At 43.0% G+C, this 11,704-nt stretch overlaps 1 long non-coding RNA gene across 2 annotated transcripts; it reads left to right on the forward strand.

Annotated features, from left to right (window-relative positions):
- The first annotated feature begins 6 nt into the window (after window positions 1–6).
- LOC118453235 lies at window positions 7–11,145 on the forward strand. 2 transcript variants are annotated; one of them, XR_004843146.1, is made up of 4 exons: window positions 7–112; window positions 1,031–4,894; window positions 9,074–9,238; window positions 10,154–11,145. It is a non-coding gene; the product is annotated as an uncharacterized LOC118453235 (long non-coding RNA). The 2 variants fall into 2 exon arrangements; XR_004843145.1 differs by lacking the exon at window positions 7–112 and adding an exon at window positions 212–312.
- Window positions 11,146–11,704: the final 559 nt, after the last annotated feature.

Consider the following 11,704-nt stretch of genomic DNA (forward strand, 5'->3'; position numbering starts at 1 on the left):
TTTTTAACGTGAAGGGAAGAATTAAGGTGCGTGAAGGTGCTGACACGTGTTGAAGTTATGGAGGGACAAACCCAGGAAGCAAACAGGACTTGGTAGTCTACCTGATAGCAAGGTATTTTCTCTGAGGACAAAGTGGGGAGGGAAGAAAAAGGCGGAAAAATATTACATGTCAACTTAATTTGTGCTAGTAGTGAGCCCAAAGTGTAACGTGAAGGGAAGAATTAAGGTGCGTGAAGGTGCTGACACGTGTTGAAGTTATGGAGGGACAAACCCAGGAAGCAAACAGGACTTGGTAGTCTACCTGATAGCAAGGTATTTTCTCTGAGGACAAAGTGGGGAGGGAAGAAAAAGGCGGAAAAATATTACATGTCAACTTAATTTGTGCTAGTAGTGAGCCCAAAGTGCAAAATCCGCTTCTTGTTAAACGTTCTGATGTTTTAAAGGCATTTGCTAATTAGCTGGAGGTACCTTGTTTTATGTATGAAAGGAATGATAAATGACAGTATATGAAATAAATAATTCTGAAGTGAATTTGGTAAATTTCGTTTGGTTTTTTTTTTCCCTCCCTAGTCTTTGAAAGCAAATCTTGAAAGATAGTGGTGCCATCCATCAGCAGTTAGCTGAACTTGGAGCTGAGCATGCTTAAACTTCTCATGGGATGGAAGGGGAAAAATTCTTGTTAGGTAGTTTCTTTTTCTTGGTAACAGCAATCCTCTTGAAGTGCAGAAGAAAACATAATTTATTTATTAACTAATGAATGGAGATGTGCAAAGGAAATAACACTGTTGTGTTATTTCTAAAACTAAAAAGGGAAGTATGCCACAATAGGTTTGTTTTCTACTGCACGTATTACAGTTCAGCTCTGAGAGGAGGTATGTGAGGAGATCTACAAACATTTTTATGTTTGTGTCAGAAAGCATGTCAGATTTTGCCAGTGATCATCACCTGAAGCAGAGTCCTTAAAGTATATACAGATGGGTGTAATTGTCGGAAGAAAGATAGCAAAGAAATTAATTTTTTTTTTTTTTAGGGAAGGTATTGCTGTAGTGGAGGAAAAAAAGTTGATACGCTTATGAAAGAAACTGATGGGTAGGCACAAAAAAGGGGTAAGTGTCTGAGTGCCTGCTTTATAACCCCTGGTGGTTTGGAGTTGCAGAGTTAAGCTGTTGAAGGTGACTTGAGATACAAAATCAGTAAGTCCAGTACGAAGTAAAATACAAAAGTTCAAGAGAAGGAAAATGTGAATAACGTATTGCAATGTGTTTTAAACTTACTGGCGTATGGCCCACTTTATTCCCATCTGAAAAGAGCCATTGCTTTTCCAGTTCTTCAATAGGAAATTAATTTTACTGGATTCTGTTTTCTTATTTCACTGGCAATGGAAGTGCATTAGCACAATAAATACAATATATCCCCTTTCCAAAAATGTACAATCTAACGTTAAATACTATGTAAGCAGTGGAAGCTACGTGTAAAGGGGGCCAAATAGTTGAGGGTACCCAATGGGAAAACAAGGTTTGTAATACAGATGACCTGATCTAATCGCCATAGTGCACTTAGTTGTAGAGCAGTTTTTGAAGGGCAAAATAAAAGACACAGAGGAAAATGAAAGGGGGGATGAAATGCAACATAGTTTTAGCAAAACCAGACTGTGCCAGACTAACTTGTTACCTTGTGCTAGGATTTTCTAGACGGAGGAAATGCACTAGATCTAACATGTTCCATTGTCAGGAAAGTATTTGGTATTGTACCCTGTGAGGAAATTATATAAAATGGAGAAAATTTGGATTAATTACGCTGTAAGGTGACTTGGAAATGCACTGGCAGGTAATAGGTGGAAAGCGAACAAACTGATTCAGAAAGGAGGCTGCGAATTGGATTTTTCAAAGACTGTATTAGAAATTATTTAATTTTTTCCATAGTGACACTAGTGAAAAAGTAGAACTGTGATGATAAAATCTTATGACACAAAACTGGTGGACTGTATCAATAGAGAGGAGGATTGGAATATCCTGTGTACCAACAAGATGAATCGAAACTGAGATTACTAGAATGAGATGAGATTTAGCGATGCAAATAGAAGCTAATCACAATTTATTCCAGAAGAGCTCATCACTGTAGTGGTGAATTGGTTGTGGGTGTAGTAGTCAGCAGCAGAATGATAGCGTGCTGCTATGTGGTGTAGCTGAGGAAAATAAGGAAAAGCTGGTGTCCTAGAAATGATTAGGGGAGGGATTTCCTGTAGGTATAGAAAATATTAATGTCAAAATATATGGCGTTAGTGAGACCTTGTCTGGAGCTCAATTATCACTCACGTTTAGATAAATGGGTTCAAACAGATGGATGGAACAGATGCAGAAAAGGACCACATGGGTGTTAAGAGGAATAGAGAGACTGTTAGCGGAAAGACACAAAAGTAACGATTACACGGTTTTTATATAGGGGAGGAAAATAATTATGTGAGCTCAAGGTTAGAGTAAACAAGCAAAACAACTGCATATAAAGGGGATAATGAGCGCAGTTTGCTGGAAATTACAGGAAGAGTTCTAACTATCAGACCACCAATATTATGGAGCATTTTCAAATGAGAAAGAAGTTTAAATATCTTTTAAAATGAAGTTTGATAAATCTAGAAAAGAACATCAACATTTGGTTCTGCATAGTAGTGGGCAATTTGACTCGGGAATCCTGGATATCCCCTCCCTTAATTCTGCATTCTTGTGCATTGGTACGATGGATTCTGAGGTGGATATGTACATTTACAGTGGGCCCATTTTGAAAGCGCTGCTGGTTTTTGTCATCTTAATTTCCTTTTCCATTAATCAAGTTCTCTTCTTCGGGCCCTTACCAGAAGCAGAGTAGTTTGGTTATATTTGTTATCAACTGCTTATCCCCTGCACACTCTGAACTGTGCTGGCAGAAGAGAAGCGATGTTCTTTACCTCGTTGACTTTAACACTGAGAGTGGACAAACTGTATGGCTTGGTTGAAGGTGTACTCACTTGGTGCTGCCTGACTTCTTGCTCCTGGATGGGCTCTTTGTAGAAGTCTTTGTGGAGCAATTAAAGAATTAACTGAAGGATTAACAGAGAACCTTAAAATTAGAGAACATTGATTTTCAGCAGGGCTGCCATACTCTAGGCAGACATTTCAGGCTTTTGCTTGGCATTTTTGCTATTTGGGAAATCTCCGCAAAGCAGGGAGTTAAACAGTCGTTGCTCAGCCATCCATTTTAATTTTATTTTTCAGTCCACAACTGTTGTGGGTTATTCAAAGAGAAAGAATTTGTTTTAAGGAGGTAACTTCCCACTCAGTGACCAATAGAAAATTAAGTGATGGACTCAATCTAATCATCGGTGTATGCGTTAAGTGCTACCAGTGGCATTTTCACTGGTTGCTGAACTAGAGGAGTGAATGGATTATAAGGATTAAACTTCCTTCATCCCCCTAGGGGTGAACAAGTCATGTGAAAATGGAAGGTTTATTTGGTAGGATACAGTATGAAAGACTTGGAAGACAAAAAAAGAAATATATATTACCTCTAAATGGTTTCTTGCACACTTCCGCTGTAATAGATGGTGGGATGTGGGCTACAGACAGAATCTTGAAGCTTACAGGGCAGAAATGCGGCCGTAAAGTGATTCTATGAGTATGGCATGAAACACGCTTGGTCATTATTTAACCTGGATTCCTGAAAAATGTTTTTCTCTTTTGTCGTAAGTCTCATTCTTTAAAGAAAATTATCCCTGCTCATAACAGGTGCTTTATCTTATCCTTTTCTTGACCTTTTTGAATTGGAATTCATGGACTTTCCCAGTGAAATGGTGGGAAAACAGCGTTATGACTACAGCAAAAGTGAATTTTCTGACCTGATTTGCCCGTGTCACCCTACAAGGCTTTCTGCCGCAAAAAGAGGCACTTCCACTAGTGTCACCAGTTTTTCATTCTCTTGTGCTGTATTAGACCTCTTGAACTACTACTGATGGGCAGAGCAAATTTATGGAAGTGAGAAGCATTCATGTGATAAGGTTGATAATTGCATTTGCGTGATTCAATAACAAAAGCAAAACAGCTAATAATATTAAACAAAAATAAGGTGTTAGTGCTGTTATTAAGAGTAGGACAAATCCATTTTGCTGTTTTTTTACAAGTCTGGGAGGAATGTGTACACATGTATACTGACGTATACACATGCATATACACAGATATTCCTGCTTTGCTGTCTATGGCTGGCTGATGAGTAAACATAGCAGAAGCTCAATATATAACAGTGCTAGGAACTTACACAGTGGAAAAAATGAAAGTATGCCAGAACTTGGTTTGGTAGCAGTAGATCGGGACAGGGATGGCTCACTGCATCCTGCAGCAGCTTTTTTGGATTGGTTCTTTGTTGTTGCTGTTGTTTGTTTGTTTTTAATTATTATTTGTAGGGATGCTTTGGAACCAGGTCATTGCTGCTGTAAATCTGCAGATTTTCATTGATGTCTCCAGAGGGATAGTGATTTACACCCTTGGCCTTCTGGGTGGGGACATTATTACGGTGTCTTTGGTCTTACAGATTTTACTTCCTCTTATTCCCAGAAAGAAAAAAACAGTCAAAGGAGAGATAACAATAAGCTCCTTCCGTGGTGGTGGTGGAGAAGCTCAGCACCTCTAAAATGGTCATACAGTTGGTACAAAAGCTCTTGGATGTTGTTGTTACAGCAGCGTCTGTAGGAATAGAAATAGCAAGAGAAGAAGTAGGAATTTTGGCATTCCACTGGTCTCTTTCCAACTTGTGAAAATCCTCGGATGGAAGGAAGTGCCACCTTTTGGTGCTACTTATTTTGTTTTCTGCAGTGCCTTCATATACAGAATCTTCTCTCAAAATTTAATCAAAGCAGAATAACTAACAAGTAAGTAGGGTAAAACTATTGTTTGCACTTGTTTTGGAGTGGTGGTGGTCATTTCTGTCTCAAGGGTTTCCATGGCAGGAGAGTCCAAATGATTGCTAATGTTCTTATTGTAGTATTCAGGTAGATGACAGCTTGGTTTAAATTACTAAGGCAAAATGAGTTTCGCTCTCCCCCCAGTCAAGCACAAAGAAGCATCGAGTTACAGAAGCCAGACCTCACCTGTTTGGGCAAGGCAACATTCTACTACCATAAATTCCCCAAAGTAGTTTTGACCTTTAATACTTCTTTTCCTATAACCATCCAGAGCATCTAGGTGCCCCCTCAGCATCTAAAGATAAAGCTTAGCCCCCCCCAAATCACCTGCTCAGGTGCCATCTGACTGTGAGGGGACCTCAGGTCCTGCCTGCCAAGGTCCTCGTGAGCGTAGCACTGGTGAGCAGTACCAGCACAGCACTCCCCCACTGCTGTTGGGTAGGGGGTTTGTCTTGCCAGCTCTCATAAAGCAGCTTGGCTGCGGCTGGGCCTCACAAAATGAGAGGTTCAAGGGTGTGAGACACAGAAACCTGAACTTCAAATTCTGTGCGTGCCTCAGCAAGTGTGCATGTTGGAAGAACCGTTACTGTTTGGGCAGGAGGGAGTACAGTGCCATGTCTCTGAAGCTGATGGTTAATGCAGCCATCTGCAATGACGGGTACTTGGGATCCAAATCCTTGTTGTAATGGGGAGCAATGTACAATCCTGGGAATGACCGAATCTCCCAGGGTGTTTTTAAAATGCTAGCTTTAATGGTTAAAACTTTAATGGTAGAACTCTTTAGGAAGTCTGAAAGCTGGACATTTTAAAGAATTTTGGAGAATTTGAAGAAAGAAGTATGGAAGTATAACTGGGTGTTAAAGATAGGAAACAGATTTTTTTTTTTTGCTCTCAACTTCTGTCCCTGGTAGGGTCCCAGGTGAACTCCCTGCCCTCACATTTCCTCGTGTACAAACTAGAGGTGATAGGTTGTACTTAATGGGCATTCTTCAAAGCATAATTCATGTTCATGAAATACTGGGAGTGGCCAAGATAAAGTCTTCTAAAAGTACCAGGTTATGGCAGGGGCACCAGAACTGTCTGGCAAGCAGATCTCCAAGGAGACACTGAGGAGGATGATTTTTTTTTTTTTAAACTATAAGATGGTAAAGCTGGTCCACTGGGATATGGAAGAGGTGAAGTAGTTACGTGGAAGAGAGGAAATGTCGCGTGATTCCTGCCCCATGGATATGAACCAGCTCGTGCCAGGCGGGCTGTGTCAGGGACAATAGATGCATTGGAAGGGGGTGGAGGGAAGGCTATAGGCACAATCTCACATTCAGTATACTCCACAAAAGGATGCAGTGGAAGAGGGTTGAGTGTATATAAAACAGTGCAGTAGATGAACAATAGGTTAGAGATGAAGAGACAAAGGTTTATTATCAAATGTAGTCCATCATCTAAGTCTGAAAGTGAATGCATCATGCAAGGTGACCCTGAGTGTTGGCAGTGGCGTGAGGGACAACGCATTCCTGAACTTCGCTCATTTTATGTGGACAAGTATCTGTAACACTTATCTGCAGTTACGAAACTAGGTAGCAGAGACATCAAGGATTAAACAATGAGAACACAGTATTTTGTTTCTACAGATGATATTTTCAGCTCAAAATCAATATATTTCAGTGGGCTGTAGGATTGAGGAAGGTTAATCTTCTGTTGCCACAGCCCATATTATGTCTCTCCACTAAACACATGCTGCATTTGGATTTGCAGCATGCAGAACTCTTAGAACATTTTTTGAGAAATATTTGATTTCCAGCATTGCTGGTCATTAAAAAAAACCCCAAAACTTTATACATGTGGCCTACTCAAGCCTTTCCTTGGTTTGCACAATGAGAGGATCTGGAGCTCCCCATTGTAATCGCTTCTGAGAACTCTAAAGGGGGAGTGGCAACAAAAAGAGGAATTTTGAGATTTTATAAGAGACTCACCTGTTAATCCATAGTAGGTAAAAGTGAAAAATCCCTGTATAAAGTACTAGAAGTTTGTAGTGCCATTTGCGTTGTTTCCTGTTGTTCTTAAGGGGAATCAAACGGACCTTCTTGTGAAGAGCAGTGGGCATCTGTGTTGCATCTCAAATTCACAATCTGTAGACTCACCTAGTTAAGAAGCCAATTACTATCTTGCTTCAGGTTCTGTTCAGCTTCCATTGCTACATTTGCCTGGAGTGTTTTTTTGTTGAGAAATTTGGGACTTTAATCCCTGAAGCAGAAGGACAGGGTGCTGACACGCAAGGTTTATTTAAGAAACAAGGAGTGTTACTCTGTTACACAGTGTGGTAACCTAAAATGCCCGGGTGACTCCATTGCAAAGCCAAGACCTGTGTTACAAAGCTGACTTGTGTTTGCAAGTTCCTGTCCTTCTTGTAGAAACTATAGTCAAAAGCATGTGATTGCAGGATGGAGAGACACGCAAATCAAAATTTGTGCTTGCTTGCTTATTTATTAGGGCGCTTAAGGGTACCGGTTCCATCCCTTTCTCTCAACCTGCTGCTGTAAGCTCTGCAGAGCAGGGACGCTCAGCTCTTTGTGCTTGTCCAGTGCCTGGGTGAGTTGGGTGCCCCTTCTTCACAAGTGCTGAGGTGCCTTGTGTTAGGCTCACAGGAGTACTGGAAGGGCTGAGGGCGAGAGCCAGCTTGCTGCTGCTGTCAAGGCCCGAGTCTAAAACATAGATCCCCGAGCCCCTGCTTACTGGGGAGCATGCCAGGAGTGAGGATACATACAGATCTGCTTCCAGAGTTGCCCAGATACACTGCTTTTAACACATGCTTAATATTTATGCACGGGATGGGGCTGAGAACATCTGCCCCAGCCCCTCCAGTCCTGCTGGCTTTCCCTCCCATCATTGTGGCTGATGGAAAACCAGTTATTCTGTGTGCTGTGTAACAGCTTCAGCTGAGGGCACCTCACCCAGCACACGTCTGTGCTATGCTGTTGCGACACTTCGCTGGTGCAAGCCCTTTCAGGTAGAGGAGGGAAAACTGGGTTCCTGACTTCCTGGGTGAGTGCTAAATAGCATGTGGCCGTGGAGGGGTACCATGACCCCGGCAAGGGGATGGAGTAGGTGCCTAAGAAAAGGCTCAGGACAGGGAATTCCGCACAAGGTATCTTGCCTCACCCCAGCGTTAGGATCCACTGCTCTTTGAGGGGTCTTGAGAGATTTATTGGCATGTCCGACTGGTTCCTGTAGAGTTCTTCACTTAACGGAATGGGCAGTGTAGGTCCCATTCTCAGGTATTCTACTTTTTGCCTTCAGCATGCACCGAGGCAGGGTGTCTAAATTTGGGGCTGTGGATTTAGGCAAAGACACACTGCAGTGCTCAGCACCGCAACAGCCAGGCCCTTTATTGAATCTGGCCTCGCTGCAATAAGTGTGAGTAATGGTAAGAGAGGCATGAGAGCAGAATGACTGTACAGGAGGGAGAGCTGCACTTGACTTGCTAGAACGAAAAACATATTTGTAAAGGGATAAAATTAGCGCTGGGTACAAGAATGCCATTTAATGAAACAAATGACTACACCTCTTCTCAGTGGCAGGAAAAAAGTGACACATCGCTGATAACCAGCAGTTCCCCATCCTGCTCTCAGGGTTGCTGCAGGGAAGATGGCACTGCCGGCTGGGCTAGGCAGGCCGGGGTGAGGAGGGGATCCCAGCGCTGCGGCCTCCCAAGTGCTGAGACCCCCTGGCCGCACACCTCGCTGCGTGCGAACTGACTTTGGTTCTCATCCGTGGGCTTGTAGTAAGAGGTGTCTTCCTCAGGTACTGGGAGAGCGGGGCAGGAGGGAGGGTGTACGTGCGAGATGTGGGAATGTGGTCTCACTGAGATGCGTGATTGCTCGTGAGGTACTTGTGGCAGCAAAGTCACAGAAAAACTTGATAAAAACTTACTGGGTGCTCTTTTATCCCCTATTCATTGCATTTTATTTCGCCTCTCTGCCATATTTTTGCTTTCTTTATGTTTCCTTTTGATGCCTTCCTCTCTGCAGTCCTACATCCTTGGGTTTTGTTCATTTTTATTTACTGTTGCTTTTTTACTTGTGCATGTCTTTACTCCTTCAGCTTTCCTAAATACTTTCTCTTTTGTCTCTCTTGCAATCTGCCATACAGTTTGGCCACCTTCCATGCGATGGAGCAATACAGCTGAGTTGTGGGTTGATCGAAGCTTGCATCACCACCCTGAACCAGATTGCATCTGCAGTCATCTGGAACTGACTACATGCCTGAACTGATGAAAGATGCTGTGGAAATGTAGATCTCTGGGCCCTTGGCAAGGTATCCTCATATACATGTGTGTGCACGTTGATGTGTGAGTTCATTCAAAATGCCCGTCTATTCCATCAGCTCAGCTGACTGGGTGTTCCTTTGGGCTTTGCAGCAGCTTATGGGGAATGGGAACAGACTAGCAAAGCTCGTGGGGAGACCAGGATTAACCCTGAAAAGGGGGATATGCCCGTTGCCCAGGAATGCGTGATGACCGTAAGCAAGAGATCCAAAACCCCTCACTTGACCTTTGTATAATTCTTTCCCTTCCAGTGAGTCCCTTTCCCTGCCTGTGACTCATCTTCTTCTAAATGTAGACTGTAAGCCTCTCAGAGGACTGCCTTTCTCTCTGAACAGAGTAGCATAAAAAATAGCAACACTGTTGAATAACCAGTATTATTTTTTAACATGAAAAAACTTGAGGACAGCCTTGCTGTATCTGTGCTTCTCTGTCAAGGGATTTATCGGTTCCCTGAGAGAACCCCAGAGCAGGTTGTGTCCTGCCCCGCAACAAGAAAGTTGTTCAGAGGAGAGGTCTCAGGAGCAGCACAACTGCAGTAGAGTGGGCAGTAGACATTATAATAAAAGACAGGTAGGCTCCGACAAAGGCCAACGAACCTTTCATAGCACCCACGTACTTCTTTCCCTGTTTCTGCCCATTTGTAAGTGGCAGCATCCCCGTGGCAACTGCGGCGTGGCTTACATAGACATGCAGTAGGAAGTTGCCTGCTCCCTTCAGCAGGTTGCCCACCACCCATATCCTTTCCTCCAGCCTCTACACGTGCTGTCCAGCTGCCCAGTCCACTTCTGTTCTCGACACCTGGTGATCATACTGTTACCTTCCACCCCTCACTTCAGCTCTTGTTTTGTCTTTGACTTGTAGCAGATCTCCTACTAGAGCCACACTGGTTCCTTTTCTCCTTTCAGATGCTTTTGCCGTATCCTATCTCTTTATTGCCTGGTCCTCTGGAAGACACAAGAGTGAGAATCAGTGGTGTGTCATTACCCTGCAAAGAGCTTGAGAACTGCTTTGACAGCCAATAGAAGAAAACGGTGTAATGTGGCCACAGCAAGTGCATGCTCTTCTAACAGTTTACGATTGCACTATGATCCCAACGAGGAGTGATGCTCAAACCTCCTTCTGATTACCCGTGTTCTTTTCTCTTACTGTAACTGTGTTCTTTCTTTCCAACATACAAGTGTTCATGCAAAAATGCCGAGATTCTCCATGCAGATTAAAGTAGATTTACGAATTAAGAAAGGGCTGGTATGGAACAAAAGGAAAAGTAAATTATCCCAGCAATTTTGCACTTCCTTGCGAAGCCCTGTCTTTGGCGGGTGTTATGTAGGATACACACTCGGTGAGGTCTATGAGAATTTTCCTCGTGTAAAGACTGCAGGAGTTGGCCCTAGCAAATCACACAATTCGAAAAATGGTGGCCAGTAAGCAATAGGTGGGCTATCTTGAGGAAGAAAGAACAGGATGAAAACTTGACGAGAGCTTGATCCTCTGTGGTGTCACCTTTCACAATTGAGTGACAAACAAAGAAAAAAGGTGCCTAAATCAACCACGAGGATGGATGCCTCCTGGCGTGGAATAGAACGAAATCCAGTGATACACTCCTTCCCATTAAATCTAATACAACTTGTGTATGATAAAGATTAATTTCTAAAAATCAACCGTAAACCTGTAGGTCAGCCAATAAGACAGTGACTTGACAAATTTTTCATTGCAGAGTGTATGATAGTTTCATGCCTTTCATCTGCATCACTGCAGACAACATATAGTTGAATCCAGTGAAGCTTGAGTCCCGCTATGAATTTGTTTTCCGCAAGTAGATTATGAACAGAAACCTTTGATTTCTATTAATTTTGTATCTTTGAGTGAAAAGCTATTGTGTGTATATATATATATTTAATAACAGGAAATGTAACAAACATTTATTTTTATTGAACTAATAAAACAGATAAACCTATCAAAGCACGAGTTCATTTAATTTCTTTGGTCTTGTTTCCCTTGGTGTAAATGAAAGATCAAGTGCAATCTCAGGACACACAGTTCATTGCAGCAGGTAGTTGCAATGGACTTACAAAAGCATCGTGTTCCTAAGTAAGAGCTTTGAGGGTGCAGTAGTCTTTGTAACTGCATCCACGTGGCACCGTAATCTGATCGGGACCTCCAGGTGCAACACTCAGGGTACCAGTTACCTGTAGGAGGAAGCTGGATCTGAAGCGTGCCAGGGTTTGGCAGATGACCTCCTGGGGGCTGCATCCAGCATCAGCGTGGCATGCGGAAAGTAGCGCCAAGGAGGGGGTGAGGGGAACTTGCAAATGGCTACAGCCCGGCAGCAGCGCTTTAGCAGAGGCAAGGAGGGCACGGGAAGCTGGGTGTTCCTGAAAACTGGCTGTTGGCAAAGCGGTGACCTGTGGAGACCCATGAACACAAGTGCCACCAGCTTGAGTGGCTGCTGCTGCAGA

This window comes from Egretta garzetta, unplaced genomic scaffold, assembly GCF_000687185.1.
Source record: "Egretta garzetta isolate BGI_Z169 unplaced genomic scaffold, ASM68718v1 scaffold329, whole genome shotgun sequence".
Lineage (NCBI taxonomy): Eukaryota > Metazoa > Chordata > Aves > Pelecaniformes > Ardeidae > Egretta > Egretta garzetta.